Source organism: Rutidosis leptorrhynchoides, chromosome 3, assembly GCF_046630445.1.
Source record: "Rutidosis leptorrhynchoides isolate AG116_Rl617_1_P2 chromosome 3, CSIRO_AGI_Rlap_v1, whole genome shotgun sequence".
Lineage (NCBI taxonomy): Eukaryota > Viridiplantae > Streptophyta > Magnoliopsida > Asterales > Asteraceae > Rutidosis > Rutidosis leptorrhynchoides.
In genome coordinates, this window is record NC_092335.1 from 124,748,459 (window position 1) to 124,771,347 (window position 22,889).

Genomic DNA, 22,889 nt, shown 5'->3' on the forward strand with positions numbered 1-22,889 from the left:
TATTTGTTGTAATATATTTGATCATATTGTAATGGGTAGTGTAAAAACTTATTTATTTGAGGAGATTGTCTTTGATAGACAATCTAAATTATGTCATTAAGACCTTTATTCAATAATAAAGGTTATGGTTGTTTTTTTTTTAAACGAATGCAAGATTTGAAAAACTTCTCATATAGAGGTCAAATCCTCGCAAAGAAACCAATTAATATGAAACATTTATAATTAATATGAATGGGGCATTTCACTTGGTTGCAACCTTGCCCCACATTCATCCCGTGAATGTATACCAATCCAAGTTCATAATAGTCCAAACCTCACACTTGTTCCCACAAATGTAATCGACTACGGAATTTAGAATAATTTCTTATTCATGGATAAAATATGCAAAATATGAACATGACTCAAGATTAATAAATTAACCCCATAATTATATTAATGAGTTTGAACCACTTCGTTCCGTTACAATACATAAAACAGATCACAACCAATCACTAGAATATCGAAGCCCTAATGCACTAACATGCCCTTGATGTTTTGCACCATGTAAGAGCTTCGTGAGTGGATCCGCTATATTAAGATCTGTATGAACTTTGCGGATACATATCTTTCTCTTTTCAACTTCATCCCTTATGTAGTTGAATCTCCGCTCAATGTGACGGGTCTTTTGGTGAGCACGAGGTTCTTTGATTTGAGCAATCGCACCTTCGTTGTCACAAAAGATCTCAAGAGGGTCCTGAATGGAATGGACAACTCCTAAGTCGTCAATGAATTTCTTCATCCATGCAGCTTCCTGAGCTGCCAATGAGGCGGCAATGTACTCTGACTCTATAGTGGATAATGCAACAACATCCTGTTTTGAACTCTTCCAAGAGACCGCACCTCCATTTAACGTGAAGACATAACCGGATTGTGATCGAGAATCATCTCGATCAGTTTGGAAACTCGCGTCTACGTAACCCTTTACTGCGAGTTCCACCTCACCAGACCCATATATTAGAAACATATCCTTAGTCCTCCTAAGGTATTTCAATATACTTTTGACAGCAATCCAATGACTGTTTCCTGGGTTATTCTGGTATCTACTTGTCAGGCTAAGAGCGCATGACACATCCGGTCTAGTGCATATCATTGCATACATGATTGACCCAATAGCAGATGCATATGGGACTTTGTTCATTCTCTTTTGTTCATCTTTTGTGGTGGGGCACTGAGATGAACTGAGAAGTGTTCCCTTTTGAATAGGTACCAAACCTTTTTTAGAGTTCTCCATCTTGAACCTTTTCAAGACCTTTTTAATGTATGCACTTTGATTCATACCTATCAATTTCTTAGATCTATCTCTGTAGATCCCAATCCCCAAAACGTATTGTGCTTCTCCAAGATCCTTAATGGAGAAGCATTTACTCAACCAAGTTTTAACACTTTGCATTGCAGGAATATCATTTCCAAATAACAATATATCATCCACATATAGTACAAGGAACATGATAGTGCTCCCACTAGCTTTCTTGTATACACAAGCTTCATCACCATTTTTAATGAAGCCAAATTTCTTGGCCTCCTCATTAAAATGATGATTCCACATTCTGGATGCTTATTTCAATCCGTAGATTGACTTCTTTAACTTGCATACCTTTTTAGGATATTTCGGATCAACAAAACCTTCAGGCTGAACCATATAGACATCTTCCTCAAGATATCCATTTAGGAAAGCGGTCTTGACATCCATTTGCCATATTTCATAATCATAATGAGCAGTAATGGCAAGTAATATCCTAATAGACTTTAGCATTGCCACAGGTAAAAAAGTTTCATCATAGTCAACCCCTTGAGTTTGAGTGAAACCTTTTGCTACAAGTCTAGCTTTGTATGTATCTAAGTTACCATGTATGTCGGTTTTCATCTTGAAAAGCCATTTACAATCAACTAGCCTTGAGTCAGTAGATTGTGCAACAAGTTCCCAAAGTTGGTTGTCATACATGGATTGCATCTCAGCGTTCATGGCTTCCTGCCATTTATCTTTATCAATCCTTGATAATGCATCTTGGTAGTTTGTTGGTTCATCTAAATCAACCACATAGCAACCGTCCATGAGAAACCCATATCTCTCAGGAGGATTACTAATCCTACCAGATCTACGAACGTCTTGTACACTTTGATCATCCATTTGATCATCCTCAACATTTTCATGTTGAGTGCTAGTGTCAACCAATTGTGTATCATATATTTGATCTTGAACCTCTTCAAGATCTATCTTCCTTTCACTATTACCTTCCATTAGGAACTTAGTTTCAAGGAATTCAGCCTTCCGAGCAACAAATACATTCTACTCGGAAGGATCATAGAAATAGTATCCCATATCATCCTTGGGATATCCTATTAAGATACACTTCGTGGATCGAGCATTCAACTTATTAGGGACGTAACGCTTAGGGTAATTTTCACATCCCCATACCTTTAAGTATGATAGAGATGGAGGTTTTCCAAACCATATCTCATGAGGTGTTCGTTCCACTTTCTTGGTTGGGGCCATATTTAGAATACGAGCCACGGAGCATAGACAATAACCCCAAAATGATAGAGGTAACGAGCTTCTAGAAATCATAGATCGAACCATATCCATTAGGGTTCGGTTCCTCCTTTCGGAAACTCCATTAAGTTGGGGTGTTCCAGGAGGAGTAAGTTGCGAGATAATCCCACAACTTTTAAGATGATCTTGGAAAGCATCGCTTAGGTATTCACCTCCTCTATCGGTACGAAGTACCTTGATTGTCTTATTGAGTTGATTTTGTACTTCGTTTTGATATTCCTTGAATGCTTCAAAAGTTTCGTCCTTGTGTCTTAATAAGTAGACATATCCGAAACGACTAAAGTCATCAATGAAAGTAACGAAGTATCTTTCACCATTCCTAGCCATGAGCTTAAAGGGTCCACATACATCCGAACGTATTAATCCCAATAAGTCTTTAGCCCTTTCATAGGTCCCTTTGAAAGGTGCTTTAGTCATTTTGCCTTGTAAACAAGATTCACATACATCAAACGAGTCTAGTTCATTTGATCTCAAAAGTCCATTCTTTTGAAGTGTATGCATCCGATTCTTGTTTATGTGACTGATGTCAAAGCTAAGGGGGTATAAAATACTATTAAATTTTAGCAGAAAAATACTATTAAATACGATACAATTTTACACAAGATATTTATTTATTTAGAGAATGGATATACTTAAACCTTGCTACAACACTTATAGGCAGTGTACCTAATCGTACAGTAGTGTAGTTTTTAGTAAGTCCGGTTCGTTCCACAGGGAAAAAAAAATCTTTAAACAAAGCTTAACGCTATATTAGTAATATTATTATTATAAAGGGGGGGTTTTTACCGTTTAATGACCAGTTTGTCGATTTTAAAAACTTTAGTCGCAGTTAAAACCAAATGTAAAATATTAAATAAATAAAAGACTTAATTTAAAGCGTAAAGTAAATAACGATAATGAAATTGCGATAAATAAAAGTGCGATGAAATAAAATACAATAAAATAAAGTGCGATAATTAGAAGTGCAATTAAATATAAAATAAAGGAAATTAAATATGAAATAAAAGAATTATGCTTATTTAAACTTCCGTAATCATGATGTTTGACGTGTTGATTTTAGTTTTATGCCCATGGGTTAATTGTTCTTTGTCCTGGATTATTTAATATGTCCATACGGATTTGTCCATAATAGTCCATCAGTCATAAATATAAAGAGCGAAAGCCTTCGTCAAATTATTCTTATTCCCGAAGTCAAATATTCCAACTAATTGGGGATTCGAATTGTAACAAGGTTTTAATACTTTGTTTAATGAATACACCAGGTTATCGACTGCGTGTAAACCAAGGTTTTACTACTTTGTTAACAATTACACCAATTACCCTTGAATGTAATTCACCCCTGTTTCAACAAGTCTATTAACTATTAATCCAGTTCCGTGTCCGGTAAAATGAATAATTATTGGTATTTATAGATATCCCGCCCACCGTACCCTGTTAAGCGTATGTGGTTTTATATAAATACGTCGAATTATAAGTTTGTATATTAAATTAACAAGTTATTGTTTAGTTAATATAAAACCCATTAATAGCCCATAGTCTAATTTCCACAAGTGTCGTTCTTTTATCCAAACCCCAATTATGGTACAAAGCCCAATTACCCAATTTTAGTAATTAGCCCAACATCATGATTACTTCGGTATTAAATAAGCATAATAATAACTTAGTTACGAGACATTAATGAAAATAATATAAACATAACTTACAATGATTAAAAATAGCGTAGCGTTACACGGACAGAATTTTGACTTACACCCTTAAAACATTCGCTAACATACCCTTATTATTAGGATTTAAAATTAAAATTAAAATTAAAATATAAATATATATATATATATATATATATATATATATATATATATATATATATATATATATATATATATATATATATATATATATATATATATATATATATATATATATATTACGTATATATTGAGAGAGAGATAAATTAATGGATATTTTTTACGTCGAACTGCGCTGGATTTTATAGGAATTTTCGTCCAGGGGATCTCCGTGACTCGCTGTCCATTTCTTCTTCAAACTCTGCAAGTCGCGGAGTTTATTTTTACAGCTCACCAAACCTTGACTCCTAGCTTGTCGACGGATTATATAAATAAATATAATATATAAATAATTTTAGTAATTATTTAAATATTATATTATATTTATGTGCATAGTTGACTTGTAATTTTTAGTCCGTTGCGTCGAGCGTTGAGAGTTGACTCTGGTCCCGGTTCCGGATTTTCGAACGTCCTTGCGTACAATTTAATATCTTGTACTTTGCGTTTTGAATCTTGTACTCTTGTAATTTTGAGACGTTTCTTATCAATAATTGGAACCTCTTTGATTGTATTTTGTACTTTTGAGCTTTTTGGTCGTTTGCGTCTTCAATTCGTCGAATCTGTCTTTTGTCTTCACCTTTTATTATTTAAACGAATATCACTTGTAAATAGAACAATTGCAACTAAAAGCTTGTCTTTCTTGAGGAATAATGCTATGAAATATATGTTCGTTTTTAGCGTTATCAAATATTCCCACACTTGAGTGTTGCTTGTCCACAAGCAATATAGTCTTGAAATACTAGAATCACTTCTTTATTCTTCACACTTTGTACATCAGTGACTTCTATACGGCGGAATAAACAATGGTAGTAACGATATAGTTTACAGTCCCACATGACTATAAAAATTTAGATCCATTAAGGAAATTGGATCTTTATGAAAACATTTGATCTTTTGAAAATTAAATCTAGCTTTTACCCTAGATAAGTTTTCCGGAATAACCCTTCACCGGTGTTTGCAAATTCTTTTTGTGGGTTTCGTGGGTTTCAGATTTAAAAATTTTAGCTCAAAACTTTCGGTTTTGTGTCACCCACTTGCTAACCTTGTATTGGGAAAGCAACACGTCCAATATACTTGCTCCGTATATTACCTTTCGGTAAACTACCGTCCGGTTGTAAAGGAAAGCGTTGAACAAGCAACTGTTAAGGCAATGTCTCGTGACTTGCTTTTAATTATGGTCTATAACGTGTCGGACGCAATTACTATCCTTGGTAGGAGCAATAGTAAAGCTCACCCTTATAATTTTTCGGTCTGGCACAAGGTCCTGTCTTTGACCATGCTATGCAACCACCGTTCTTACGGTTGACACCCGATTTGGTTCAGGCGACCTAATGAATTCCAGGTGAATTCCTAGGATTTTACGTTCAATGGTAATGAACGTATTGAAAATGGGTTTTTAGAAAACAAATCGGTTTGTAATTTTGATCAAAATATTTTCTCGTTCAAGCTCGAGTTTAGATATCATTGAATTCCATGAGTTTGAATTCTCAATCTTTAAGGTTAATCTCTAGGATTGAGTAATATCAGTCTTAAAAGCTGATTTTTGATCTTTAAGGAGATTATCCTTTCTGGGGATCTGATTCATTAGTCTTATCAAGCTAATTTGCACGGTGCCCCCCATTGTACGAGATAAATCCTTCTCATGGTTAGGATAAATTTGACCACTTGGCGACCCTGTTTGATGCTGAGGTCCGTGGATTTCCTGCTGATTTTAGTGATGACTTTTCTAGATTTTTCGTCAACCTACAGCTGGTCTGGACGACAACTTCATGACCTAAATCAAGAAGCGCGTTTCTTTTTCGGAAGACTTTACTTCCTTTTAATGATGGAATTGATTCATCGTGTAGATCCATCTTTCTTACAGTAAATTGGGTAAAACAGTTAATTATCGTCCAAAACAAAAGTATTTTCAATTATTTGTACAAAAATATGTGATATATATTTTGAATAACTTGGTGAAAATTTCCCACACTTGGCTTTTATTTTCCTTTTTGTTCTCCTCTATTCCATTCTTAAATGAATTCTAACATTTTGGTTTGTTTCTCAATTTATGTCCTTTCCAAGGTAACAATAATTTCGGTGTTAACACCTAGTTTTATCGTTCATAAATATGTATAAACATGATTTTGAGTTCATTTAATTGAAAATTTTGAAAATTTTACTAGAATTGGGTAGTCAGTATATAAGACTAGGGATGTTCTTTATTATCAGAGAGCACTAGATTCTAATACAACTACTGCTTTACTAGTATTTTTAATGGTAACCAAGTGTATAAAGTAAAAATTTTAAAATCCGAAAGAATTTAACCCCTTCCCACACTTAAGATCTTGCAATGCCCTCATTTGCAAGAAATCAGTAACAATTTAAATTATTGATGGTGATTAGCGTAGAAAAATGATTAAATTTTACCAAAGTTTCCAAACATATTGTTGTTTGTGTTGAATGATAAATGGTGCACATCATTTGTTCATTCCGTCTTGTCGTTATTTCACATATATTTTTCATCTTGTCGTCAAAATTAGTTGCTTTTGCTGAACTTAATGCCAGTCTTTGAAAATGCGTTGTTTTACCCTGTTGTGTACATAAGATAAACTGCAAACATATATACATATTTTTGAAGTTTGGTATATTACCCCACATTCAAAAATTATTAAAATCTAATAATAAAAGTTAGTAAATTATAAAAACTAATACAATTCCAACATAAGTATTAAATGTATCAACATTACAAATAATAAAATAAATAAAACTAAGTAGACTAGGGATGATACTGATACCAGAAGGGGTTCCATGCATAACCACATGTGTTATAAAATGCTTCAGCTGGGTTATAAGTAGGATACGGTGGTTCGATCTCTATAGACCAGGGAGGAAATACGGGTGATGGAGTAGGAATATAGTTTCTACCTACATGTTGGCAATGAGCTATGATTTGGTTTTGATGAACTTGCCAATCTTCAAATGCTCGATGTCTAGCATTTTCATACTCTTGTGAAGCTATAAACCTTTGCATTTCTGTCATTTCATTTCCCCCTCCCACATTACCTGGCTGTTGGTTTCTCTCAACCTGTGGATGTCTACCATGGTATTGTACTGCGGCGTTATTTCACCTTTTCAAAACCTTTCCACCATGATATACATTTAAACCAATTGTATCGCGGGGTTCTGGTTCTTCGATTAATAATCCCCCCCGACTTATATCCACACCGAGATATTCAGCAATCAAAGTAATAAATATACCACCTCCTATTATACTGTGCGGTCTCATGCCCCTAACCATAGCTGATAAATAATAACCCACACAATAAGGTATACTTACAGCGCTTTGTGGGTCTCGAATACACATGTGTAAAACAAATCCTGTTCATTTACCTTTTCCTTATTCTTACCTCTTTGTGTAATCGAATTAGCTAAAAACCTATGAATTACTCTTAACTCTGCTCTATCTATATCCAAATAAGAGTAATTTCCCCCTTTAAATCGGTGATAGCTAGTTATTTGACTCCATACACCATGCGTATCAAAATTTTCAACAATTTTCCTACCGTTCAATATCAACCCTCTACAATCGGCAGATGCTAACTCCTCAGACGTATATATACGTAAGGCCTGAGCCATGTCTAGTAAAGACATGTAGCGCATCGAACCTCCTAACAAAAATCTAATAAAAGATCGATCGGTTAAACTAGCTATCCGATCATTTATTTCTATACTACAAAATAATTCTTCACACCATACTTTATATACTGGTCTACGCATGTTGAATAATCGTACCCAATCGTTAAAAGTAGAATTACCATACCTCTGTGTAAGTAATTCTCTAATTGGCCCAACCAATTCTACAGCTTCTAACGGTTCCCATTCTATTACCCTAGGTACTTCAACAGCTTTAGAATGAAGAGTATGCAAGCCCCTTTGGTATTTTGAATAATCTATCTAACGTCTGTCAAATCTCAAGTTCGGGTGCAAATCTTCCAAGTGCATATCTGAAAATGTCATAACTGGATGAGGTATATCTTGTTTATAATAGCTATCAACATCCTGTTGTTCCGCATTCTCAGGAGGAGCATTGCGAGCTTGGGATGAAGATTCACTCCTTTCAGTCTGCAAAACACATCAAACACAATTTTTGTGCATCCAAATATGCATTAGTGTCAGCAAAATCATCAATCAAAATAATTACAATGACATGTTCAATTTATATCAAACTTATGCTTATTTTCATATTTTTATCAAATCTACATTTTTTCAAATAAGCATATACGAAAATGTTTGCCAAGTTCATAAGCATTCAACTCAAATAACATGTCAAAATAATCATTACTAGCAATTAAACAAGTTTCATATGGCATTATCTCTCAAAAATCAAGTTCATGAATTTTAGACTTGAAAAAGTCCACTTTAATTCTCAAAAATCATGTTTAGGCTCAAAGTTTGGATCATTTAACTACCTAAACATGTTACACTACTTAATTTAGTAATAATTCATGACAAAAATCGGCCATAACCTGTTTATATCAAAAAGCCCCAAATTTGCTCAAGAACACAAACCCTAGATTACTCAAAATTTGAAGTTTAAGGCTTCTAATCATGTTAAATAGCATCAATCTAGGTTATACAAGCATAATACATAAACAATTTAAACATAATTACACTAAAAAGCATCAAAATTGAATTGGGTATAAAATTGTTCAAGAACACTAATTTTCGAATTAAATGGTGTTTAGGTGTAGAAATTTACCGTTTTTCTTGAGTAATTCCTTGATAGCATCCTTCTCAACATGATTTTAGTAAAAAATTTGATGAAAAATGGTGAAAAATTGCGAATTTGAGATGTGTTTGTGTGTGTATTTCGCAGTATTTTGTGGAAATGGGGAAGGAGCTGTCTGTTCAACTCGTTTTATTTTTTTTTTCCTTTGTTTTAGGACGAGGTCGTTTCGGAACGATGTCCTAGTCCGTCCTTCGATAAAATTTTAAAATTTGTCTTTTTGTAGCGATTGTTTTAAAAGCTAAGATTTTTGGGTTTTTTAATGTTTTTGGCATACTTTAATTCAATAAGATTAAAAATAATGATAATAAAAGTTCTCGTCCCTCCCTCGGGTAAAGCAATTTCGGTTCGACGACCTAGTCTTCAACTTACGACGAATTTTAAAAATCATATTTTTAACTTAGCGAAATAAAGTAAATTTTTGTTTTTAAATTCACACCAAACTTAGATTTAAAATGCATAAAATTAAAAATTCACACCAAACTTAATTAAAAATTCATATTATAAATTCACACCAAACTTATATTATATTTTTGTTTTTATACATACAAACTTATATTAAAAATATTAATTTTTCAAATATTTACAATTTTAAATATATTAATTTAAAAAGTTTACAATATTAATTTAAGATTTATATATTAATTTTAAAAACATGGTAAAAATAAAATTAAAAATCTTTTTGGCTTTTATCCCACTTTAATCAATCAAATATTATCAAAAATATGCACCCCTCTTTTCGGTAAAGTAATTTCGGTTCCATGACCTAATTTAACTCATGACGAATTTTTGAAATATTTTGGGTTGATTGATTAAAGATATTTATACCTCAAGAATAAACGTTAAATTTCGCAGTGATGTAATAAATTTTTGTATAATATCAACAATTTCGGTCGCCAAACCTAATTTCATCGAATACCAATTTAATACTTTATAGCGAACAAATTAGCGTTTATTATCAAAAGGTTAAAAATGAAAATAAAAAATAAAAACTGTACAGACTTACCTGTGAGATAGTATTCTTAGTGATACGATCTATCCCACTCATAAGATAGTCGGTTTAATTGGTTTTCCATGGCTACATAGGCGTAACCTCGAGCATTCAGTGTTTTTTCTTCTAAACATATGAACGGTCCGTCTCTGCATAAAGTAACAAATTCGGTGTTTGAATAAATTTGATTATTTGAACATTTACCTCCATGTGACCATTTTCCGCATTTGTGACATTTTTCAAGGTGTCGTGCTCTTCTTTTCGCTGCGGATTTTGATTTTCCTTTACCAAATTGTAACTTATTATCTTCGCATCTGGATTCTTTTCTTGCTCTGAAAGGACCCGTTCATATACATTATAAACGATTCACAATAGTTGATTACATCGCGAGGTATTTGACCTCTATATGATACATTTTACAAACATTGCATTCGTTTTTAAAAGACAAACTTTCTTTACAACGAAAGTTGACGGCATGCACACCATTTCATAATACATCCAACTATAATTGGCTTAATAATAATCTTGATGAACTCAATGACTCGAATGCAACGTCTTTCAAAATATGCCATGAATGACTCCAAGTAATATCCTTAAAATGAGCTAATGCACAGCGGAAGATTTCTTTAATACCTGAGAATAAACATGCTTTAAAGTGTCAACCAAAAGGTTGGTGAGTTCATTAGTTTATCATAATCCATCATTTCCGTAATAGTAATAGACCAAAAGATTTCAGTTTCTATAAATATCCGTACACTCGCAAGTGTATAAAAGTATTCTATAAGTTGTAGGCACCCGGTAACAAGCTTTAACGTTCATGTTTTACCCTCTGAAGTACACCAGATCAGGTGTGTTTAAAATAACCTCGAAGTACTAAAGCATCCCATAGTCAGGATGGGGTTTGTCAGACCCAATAGATCTATCTTTAGGATTCGCGCCTACCGTACATAGACAAGTAGTTTAATGTTACCAAGCTAAGGGTATATTTCTGGTTTAAACCCACATAGAATTAGTTTTAGTATTTGTGTCTATTTCGTAAAACATTTATAAATCAGCGCATGTATTCTCTGCCCAAAAATATATATAAAAAGGGAGCAAATGAAACTCACAATACTGTATTTTGTAGCAATTATGTATATGACGGCACTGAACAAGTGCAGGGTTTGTCTCGGATTCACGAACCTATATTAAGTATATATATTTATATGTTGGTCAATATCTGTCTAACAATTTAGGTCAAGTCGTAGTGTATCACAATCCTAATGCTCGAGACCGACATGCAAAAGTCAACAAAAGTCAACTTGACCCAAAATGACTTTCAAAATCTATACATGTTTAGTATATAACTTATATATAGTAGTTTTATATATTTAAATATATTTATCAGATCTTATTATACTAAATAATACAAGTCATTTATTAATAAATAAAAATTTATATTAAAATTCATATATGATAAAAATATACTTTTATATATCTCAAGTAATAAAATTTATAAAATTCACTTAATATCATAAAAATATAGTGGTATGTATTATTAATGTAATTACATTACGTGTGGTAAAAATATCTTTGTACGCATATTTATTTGATAAAATAATATTGATAATAATAATAATGATAAAAATAATAAAATGATAGTTTCAATAAAAATATTAATTTTTAGTAATAAAGATAATTTTAGTAATAACATCAACTGATAACAGTTATAATAATCGTTTTAATAATAATATTAAAATTAATGATAATTCAGTTGACCATATCTTTTAATCCGTTCATCGAAACCACACGATTTCTAAATGAAAAGTTATTAATTTTTTTTTCTTCAGCTTTTCAACGACATGCATATCATATAACTTATCTCAGTAGCATATGTATCAAATTCGTGATTTATCATAAACTATTTAATGACGAAACTAAGCATACAAACATGCATAATCATATATACTCGAGCACTAGTCAGGGATACACTATTAATATATAAAAGATAAGATATGAATGCTCACGTATCAATATTGTGATTCAATATTGCAGGAAAGTACGTAGACGCAACGAAAATGATAAACGTTAGGTTGACCTCACGAGCAATACCCTCGATCAATACCCATAACCTTCATAGCTATAATCCATAATTTCCTTAGCTATATCCCATTTGAAAACTTATTTTGAAATCGTCTGAATATAACTCCGTCGTAGTATTTTATGTATACTAATAATATCTTGAAATAGTACTAAGTAAATATATATATATGTAATTCGATTGAGAGAGTTTAGAGAAATATATTTTCAAGTTTCTATGAAATAATGAAACCTATTGAATTCTATTTATAATAGATTTTTGAATTATTAAAGTATGAATTATTAAAGTGAATTATTAAAGTATGAATTATTAAAGTGAATTATTAAAGTATGAATTATTAAAGTGAATTATTAAAGTATGAATTATTAAAGTATGAATTATTAAAGTTAAAGTAAAGTAAAAGTAAAGTAAAGGTAAAGTTAAAGTATAGTAAAAGTATAAAAATATGTACGTATAATATGCGTATAAAAATATATAATATTAATTTAAATCGTTATATATATTTAATAAAATAAAATATAAATATCGTTATCTTTATCATACTGGTTAAGTAATGAGTTGTCAAAAAGAATAGATTTCTTAAATCACAGTGGACCTCATAACATAGGCCCGTAATCATATCATAATGTATCTGATAATTCAATCATTTGATATTATCTCTTAATTCTGTCGATAAATATATCGAAACAAATATGTTCATGTAAAGTATCATATATCTAATACTTTGTTAATGTTTTCAGTTAATATTATATATTATATATACATATCTATATACACATAATTGTTCGTGAATCGTCAAACACGGTCAAAGGGTAATTGATTACATGAATGTAGTTCCAAACGTTTTAAGATTCAACATTACAAATTCTGCTTATCGTGTCGGAAACATATAAAGGTTAAGTTTAAATTTGGTCGGAAATTTCCGGGTCATTACAGTACCTACCCGTTAAAGAAATTTCGTCCCGAAATTTGATCGAGGTCGTCATGGCTAACTATAAAAATGTTTTCATGATGAATATGAGTTGATAAATAGAGTTTTATCATCATTGAGTAATATAGATAAAATAATTTGATTACGCGAAGAGTATAAGTGAAGCTATCGCAAGAGAGTGAAATGAGTAAACGTATATTCGTTTTAACCGATGACGTAGTTATGATTGATTTTCGGAATTCATGGGATTTAAAGAAAATCTTTGCAATAAGATTTGGTTCTTCGGCGATTAAGGAAATCAGGATCTTCTTTGATTAAATGCGATAATCTGTCTCGATTTCTCTGTCTGATATTTTACTATAATTCCACCCCCTTCGTTTCTTTATTTCCACATCTCACACCTTCTAGTCTTTCTCCCCAATTCATACTTTAAAGCATTCGTTAATATGCTTCATCCAGTATTGATTCTTGATATACTCTTAACTTTCATATATGTTATTCTTCTTTTTCATCTACCACCGGAGGAAGTTATTTTCTTCTACCATTACCTTGGGGTTATTGTGTTTTTCATTCTCCTGTGTCTTTATATTGCTATACGCATTGATATACAAGGTTTGTAATTTCGGGGTTGTTATCGGGCTTTATATTCTCCATTATATTTCGGAGCTTCATGCTTTCGTTTTCTCTTTCCGACCTTAAGTCAAGCGGATAATGGTCCAGAATTCGTAGATATGAATTTTTGGATGAACATAGTTAATATTCCAAGAAGAAAATTGTAATGGCACGATCTTGATTTGGCAAATTACCAGAATATCCGAAAATATAGAGCTATCAAGATGATATGTTCTTAATATGTTTGGAAATTGGGTAGAATGTAAGAGTCGTGTAAACAGTACATGATGACAGTATGTTCTGTGAATCATCACGTTCCATTAGAAACTCAGCATGACTTACTGTAATATAATCACGTTGATCAAGTGTCATATTATTATACTAATTCATGCTTCAGTTCCCAACACTACTTCAAAAACATTTCTATTTTAAATTCAAAATTTTTTTTTTTTTAGAATTTAGAAACAAACACAGTTTCTTTTTATGTTGTAACGCAGATATTGCGAAGAGATAAAAGATTTCAGATAAGAATAGTTGTGAAAATATCTTCAGGAATATCGAAGATATTATAATAAAAGATACGATAATATGGATGATGAAGAAGATTTGTCTGTGAAGGTTTAGAATAAGAAGTAAGTTGTTTGCTAACGATTTCAGTAGACACTGAATCATTTGGATCCTTTGAAGGCAGGTTTAGTCTTTGTGATTTGTCCACAGCCTCCTTCATGGTATGCTCAATCCGTTTTCCAGTTTCAAACCTTCTCTTTTTCTCAACTTTACCACCATACTATTCTTTATCATCAAACTTTTGACGGTTAAAGTCGTTTACAGTTTTTGCTGCTTCATCAGCATTTTTCCAATTTCGGAGAATTAGTTCATGGTTTGGGATGTTTTTCAGAAAATTCACATTCGAAGTATGTAAGTCTAGGAGATAGACGTTATATGTATAACTTTTGACGTAAAATTGTCGCGAAATTCAAAATACTGATTGCTAATTCCCAGTAGTTGGTGTGACAATTATTGTTACAGGATGTAGGTGAGTACATGATGGGGTTTTAATGAATAAATATAGTGGCTTTTCGGAGAGGCTTAAGTCGAAGGTTAATGAAGTTGTTGATAAGTTTACTGCTAATGTGGCGAGATATGAAAGGTTCTCCGGTAACAATGATGAAGGGGTAATTGTTATAATAAGGTTTATTCGTATAAACAATTGAAGGTGATTTGCTGGAGCTGTGACAAAACTGTCTATTTTGGAAAGAGATTGAAAAATTATATTTGGTAATAAATATCAAAGGATCTGACATGGATACGTGTTAAACTATAACTTTGGTTTCGAGAGCTTTTCAGATGCATGACAGTGGGTAATATGTGGTTGGATCATCATCTCGCATGTCTTTAGGAATTTTGAAGTGTTTGAACACATATTGTAATTGTTAATATACATATGATGTTCTAAGATTTTGAATGATATAAATATTTTTGTGAGTTCCATGAATAGAAATGAGGTTCTAGGACAGTTTTGAAGTCAAAGTATAGTTTTAAAAGATGTAGGAATCTAAGAGTGACGATTTCGGTTATATCTTGAATCGAATTATGAGATTTCAAAATCATAATATGTAATTAGATTTTGAATGAGTATGGTTGTTTTGATTTTTATAAAAGAATGTATATTGTTGTGAAAGTAGGGAGTATAATGGATGATTTGCTGAATCAGATTCGAAGAATGTAACATAATAATTGTGAATTTATATATCTCTCGGGTATTACCTACCCGTTAAAAAAAATTCACAATTAATATTTTGTACAAAAGAATTTTATTACAGTCTTTATGGAAATATATATGTGTATATTTCTTCAGATGTAATATTGATTTAATGAGTTAATATTAAATTAAACTCATTTGATTTATGGTTAAGGCGAGGATAGATAATGTCTAAACTTTAGAAATTACATAATCGCCGTAGAATGTTTCCCCAATGAAGTTATGAATCAATACTTCATCGTTGTGGTATTCCTTGGTATCTACATGGCGTATGATGTCGATGCTCGTGGGACAGATTGTGAAGTTGAGGTTTGCGATGCGGTTATTGTTGGTGGTGGTAATGGTACTGTTGATGGCGGTACTGGTTATGATGTTGGTGCTGCTGCTGGTGTTTGTAATCTTTGCACCATATTCTCCAAAGCCACTACCCGAGCGCGAAGCTCGTTGACTTCTTCTATTACACCGGGGTAATTGTCGATTCAGGCGAGCGGATAAATAAGATCTAGAATTTGGTGTAGTATACAATCATGACGAGATACTCTGGAAATGAGAGAGAAAATGGTGTTTCGGACAGGTTCGCCGGTAAGTGCTTCAGGTTCATTGCCAAGAGGGCAATGTGGTGGATGAAAGGGATCGCCTTCTTCTTGTCTCCAATGGTTAAGTAGATTACAAACCCATCCCCAATTCATCCAGAATAGATGATGGCTAATTGGTTGATTCATTCCGGTCACGCTGCTTTCGGAGCTCATGTGGAAATCCATATCGGCATAGCTGTCGGAATCCGAGGAACTCGAACTGGTTGAGGGATCCATCTTGTATGGTCAGGGAAAGAATTTTTTTTTTGGTATGAAATAGATTGTAGAATTTAGATTTGGTATTCTTCAATACATAATTTACATATGTATATATAATACCAAAATCCCATAAATTACGGAGGAATCTTTGAAAGATGTCAGTCAAAGTTCACAGTAACAGATATGCTAAGATAAGAATTCGTCTATACACTATTATGAAATAAATGTAGGAAAACGCGTCTAGACTTAAGAATGATAAGCAGGTAATTTCCTAAGGATGGTAAGTAGATGATTTCCGACTAAAAATGATAAGCAAAAATTTTGACATGCAAACAAGGTCGAAGTCCAGACTCACTAATGCATCTTAACAACTATCAGTTAGACACACTAATGCAAGACCTGGTTCGCTAAGACCACCGCTCTGATACCAACTGAAAGGACCCGTTTATATACATTATAAACGATTCACAATAGTTGATTACATCGCGAGGTATTTGACCTCTATATGATACATTTTACAAACATTGCATTCGTTTTTAAAAGACAAACTTTCTTTACAACGAAAGTTGACGGCATGCACACCATTTCATAATACATCCAACTATAATTGGCTTAATAATAATCTTGATGAACTCAATGACTCGAATGCAACGTCTTTCAAAATATGCCATGAATGACTCCAAGTAATATCCTTAAAATGAGCTAATGCACAGCGGAAGATTTCTTTAATACCTGAGAATAAACATGCTTTAAAGTGTCAACCAAAAGGTTGGTGAGTTCATTAGTTTATCATAATCCATCATTTCCGTAATAGTAATAGACCACAAGATTTCAGTTTCTATAAATATCCGTACACTCGCAAGTGTATAAAAGTATTCTATAAGTTGTAGGCACCCGGTAACAAGCTTTAACGTTCATGTTTTACCCTCTGAAGTACACCAGATCAGGTGTGTTTAAAATAACCTCGAAGTACTAAAGCATCCCATAGTCAGGATGGGGTTTGTCAGACCCAATAGATCTATCTTTAGGATTCGCGCCTACCGTACATAGACAAGTAGTTTAATGTTACCAAGCTAAGGGTATATTTCTGGTTTAAACCCACATAGAATTAGTTTTAGTATTTGTGTCTATTTCGTAAAACATTTATAAATCAGCGCATGTATTCTCAGCCCAAAAATATATATAAAAAGGGAGCAAATGAAACTCACAATACTGTATTTTGTAGCAATTATGTATATGACGTCACTGAACAAGTGCAGGGTTTGTCTCGGATTCACGAACCTATATTAAGTATATATATTTATATGTTGGTCAATATCTGTCTAACAATTTATGTCAAGTCGTAGTGTATCACAATCCTAATGCTCGAGACCGACATGCAAAAGTCAACAAAAGTCAACTTAACCCAAAATGACTTTCAAAATCTATACATGTTTAGTATATAACTTATATATAGTAGTTTTATATATTTAAATATATTTATCAGATCTTATTATACTAAATAATACAAGTCATTTATTAATAAATAAAAATTTATATTAAAATTCATATATGATAAAAATATACTTTTATATATCTCAAGTAATAAAATTTATAAAATTCACTTAATATCATAAAAATATAGTGGTATGTATTATTAATGTAATTACATTACGTGTGGTAAAAATATCTTTGTACGCATATTTATTTGATAAAATAATATTGATAATAATAATAATGATAAAAATAATAAAATGATAGTTTCAATAAAAATATTAATTTTTAGTAATAAAGATAATTTTAGTAATAACATCAACTGATAACAGTTATAATAATCGTTTTAATAATAATATTAAAATTAATGATAATTCAGTTGACCATATCTTTTAATCCGTTCATCGAAACCACACGATTTCTAAATGAAAAGTTATTAATTTTTTTTTCTTCAGCTTTTCAACGACATGCATATCATATAACTTATCTCAGTAGCATATGTATCAAATTCGTGATTTATCATAAACTATTTAACGACGAAACTAAGCATACAAACATGCATAATCATATATACTCGAGCACTAGTCAGGGATACACTATTAATATATAAAAGATAAGATATGAATGCTCACGTATCAATATTGTGATTCAATATTGCAGGAAAGTACGTAGACGCAACGAAAATGATAAACGTTAGGTTGACCTCACGAGCAATACCCTCGATCAATACCCATAACCTTCATAGCTATAATCCATAATTTCCTTAGCTATATCCCATTTGAAAACTTATTTTGAAATCGTCTGAATATAACTCCGTCGTAGTATTTTATGTATACTAATAATATCTTGAAATAGTACTAAGTAAATATATATATATGTAATTCGATTGAGAGAGTTTAGAGAAATATATTTTCAAGTTTCTATGAAATAATGAAACCTATTGAATTCTATTTATAATAGATTTTTGAATTATTAAAGTGAATTATTAAAGTATGAATTATTAAAGTGAATTATTAAAGTATGAATTATTAAAGTGAATTATTAAAGTATGAATTATTAAAGTGAATTATTAAAGTATGAATTATTAAAGTGAATTATTAAAGTATGAATTATTAAAGTGAATTATTAAAGTATGAATTATTAAAGTTAAAGTAAAGTAAAAGTAAAGTAAATATAAAGTTAAAGTATAGTAAAAGTATAAAACTATGTACGTATAATATGCGTATAAAAATATATAATATTAATTTAAATCGTTATATATATTTAATAAAATAAAATATAAATATCGTTATCTTTATCATACTGGTTAAGTAATGAGTTGTCAAAAAGAATATATTTCTTAAATCACAGTGGACCTCATAACATAGGCCCGTAATCATATCATAATGTATCTGATAATTCAATCATTTGATATTATCTCTTAATTCTGTCGATAAATATATCGAAACAAATATGTTCATGTAAAATATCATATATCTAATACTTTGTTAATGTTTTCAGTTAATATTATATATTATATATACATATCTATATACACATAATTGTTCGTGAATCGTCAAACACGGTCAAAGGGTAATTGATTACATGAATGTAGTTCCAAACTTTTTAAGATTCAACATTACAAATTCTGCTTATCGTGTCGGAAACATATAAAGGTTAAGTTTAAATTTGGTCGGAAATTTCCGGGTCGTTACATGCTCCGTCCAATCTTTCTCTGATTACTGATACTAGTTCACTCGAAAGTGTGTCATTATTAAGTTTAGTGATCAAAGCGTGTAGCATTAGACCATGGTTTAGTTCACAGGAAGTCTTCATTTCGTAAAAACCTAAAAAAAATAAAAATTCAGAATGGGGGGAGAAGACTAGTTCTTTAGGGTCTGCTAGGGAAAGACCATTCGAGTTCCATTTTCGAGAACTACACGAAAACGGAAAATCTAACTCTAACAGAAATACATAAACCTCCCTATACTTAGTTGAAATTGTGATTAACATTATTTTCAATTGAATCATTAACAACTTGTATATCTTTGACTTTTACTTTAATCCATTTGTTGATTTCCTCCGTAACTTTCACAAATTCAACTAACATCGCCTTTTCTTTTGACGATAAATTGGATATTAATCGGTTACATAACTTAAAGCTTCCTTTAATCTTAGCATCGTGAATCCGTTTATAAAGTTTCTTCGTTGAACTGTTAAAAATGGGTTCATCTAATTTCGTAACATCAACGGCATTCTTTGTGATTGGATCATCATTAAGTGTTTCTTCATCATTCCCACACTTATGCATTTTTATTGGTCTAACAGTTTTGGTTGGTGGAGATCTAAACTTTCGGTTCACAAAGGTGATCGATGTATCACCATCCCTAAGTGTCATTCTACCTTCTCTTACATCAATGAATGCCTCGGTGGTTGCTAAAAATGGGCTACCTAGAATTAGAGGAATATCAAGGTTTTCCTCCATATTAATCACTATGAAGTTTGCAACAAAGGTCAAACTTCTCACGTTAACAAGTAAATTATTTGCTATTCCAACCGGGTGTTTAATGGTTTGGTCAAATGATTGAACACCTATTTTGGTTAGTTTTAATTTACCCATGCCTAATCTTTTGTATAAGGAAAGAGTCATAATATTTTCACTTGCTCCTAAATCTGCGAGTCCATTATATACAGCACCATCATTAAGCAAGCAAGAAATGATAAATTCACCCGGGTCTCCTGCTTTAGTAAGTCGAGTTGGCTTGTAAACCTTTTTCGGTTGTTCTTTTCTTGGTTCTTTCACTTCTATTTGAACTTCTTGTTCACATTTTTCTTCGTTTCTTGGAATGGGAGGTTTGTATAAGAATTTTTCTTCATCACTCAAATTTGAATCCTCCTTATATTCTAATTTTGATTTTTCATATGTTGTTGATAACATATTTATGTTTTCATTTTGAAGGTTTTCTTGGGTGGTGAAATTATGATTAACTTCATTGTCAACTTCCATCGGACCATGTATGTAATGTTTAACTCTGTGACCATTAACTTAAAATTCAATCCCATTTGAATTTATTAATTCTATCGTTCCGTATGGGAAAACTCTTTTGACTATGAATGGTCCAGACCATCTTGATTTCAATTTTCCAGGAAATAGCTTGAATCGTGAATTGAAAAGAAGAACTCTGTCTCCTTCTTTAAATTCTTTTGAACTTCTGATTCTTTTATCATGCCATTTCTTCGTTCTTTCTTTATAGATTAATGAATTTTCGTCTGCTTCATGTCTTAATTTTTCTAATTCGTTTAGTTGACTTAACCGTAGACGTCCAGCTTCATGTAAATCAAGATTACATGTCTTCAAAGCCCAAAATGCTTTGTGTTCAATTTCTACTGGAAGATGACATGCTTTTCCATAAACGAGTTTAAAAGGTGTGGTTCCAATTGGAGTTTTGTAGGCTGTTCTAAAAGCCCAGAGTGCATCCTCCAATTTAATGGACCATTCCTTCGGATTTGATCCTACGATTTTCTCTAGAATACGTTTTAAAGCTCGGTTGGTATTTTCAACTTGTCCACTCGTTTGTGGATGATAAGCGGTGGAGATTTTATGAGTTACTCCATATCTTTTGAGAACTTTCTCAAGTTGATTATTACATAAATGAGTACCCCGATCACTTATTAAAGCTTTCGGTGTTCCAAACCTTGCAAAAAGACGTTTTAAAAAGTTGACTACAACTCGTGCATCGTTAGTTGGGAGAGCTTGTGCTTCCGCCCATTTAGATACATAATCAATGGCTACGAGAATGTAGAGATTATTATGAGATTTTGGAAATGGACCCATAAAGTCAATACCCCAAATGTCAAATACTTCACATACTTGAATGACATTTTGTGGCATTTCATCACGTTGACTTATTTTTTCGGCCCTTTGACAAGCATCACAGGATTTGCAAAGAAGGTGTGCATCTTTGTAAATTGTAGGCCAATAGAATCCAGCATCGTAAACTTTTCTTGCTGTTAGTTGAGGCCCATAATGCCCTCCTGTCGGTCCTGTGTGACAATGGTTTAAGATTTTACTAGCTTCATCTCCGAATACACATCGGCGTATTATTCCATCTGGACAACTTTTAAACAAATGTGGATCTTCCCAGAAATAGTGTTTTATATCACTAAAGAATTTCTTTCGTTTTTGGTACGACAATCCTTTTTCAAGGAATCCACAAACTAAGTAGTTTGCATAGTCTGCAAACCATGGTATTTCATTATAATCTATTTTTAATAGATATTCATCAGGAAAGTTGTCTTGTATGGCCGATTCATTTAGAACTTCTAATTCAGGATTTTCAAGACGAGAAAGATGATCAGCGGCGAGATTTTCTGCTCCTCTTTTATCTCGGATTTCAATATCGAACTCTTGTAAGAGTAAGATCCAACGGATTAATCTTGGTTTAGCATCTTGTTTCGAAAATAGGTATCTAAGAGCAGAATGGTCGGTATAGACCACCGTTTTTGCTAGAACGAGATATGAACGAAATTTGTCAAAAGCAAAGACAATAGCAAGGAGTTCTTTTTCAGTAGTTGTGTAATTTGTTTGTGCTCCCTGTAATGTCTTACTAGCATAATATATAGGTTGAAATATTTTTTCAATCCTTTGTCCTAAAACGGCTCCCATTGCAAAATCACTTGCATCGCACATAAGTTCAAATGGTAGATTCCAATTTGGAGTTATCATGATCGGCGCATTAGTGAGTTTCTCTTTAAGAATATTAAAAGATTTGATACATTCATCTGAAAAGATGAATGGAGCATCCTTTTCTAGGAGTTTATTCATAGGAGTGGCAATTTTAGAAAAATCTTTTATGAAACGTCGGTAAAAATCGGCATGCCCTAGAAAACTCCTAACTCCTCTAACATTGGTGGGATGTGGAAGTTTAGCAATTACATCTACTTTAGCTCTATCCACTTCAATTCCTTCCTTTGAAATTTTATGTCCAATAACGATGCCTTCTTTAACCATGAAATGGCATTTCTCCCAATTAAGTACTAGATTTGATTGTTCGAATCTAATAAG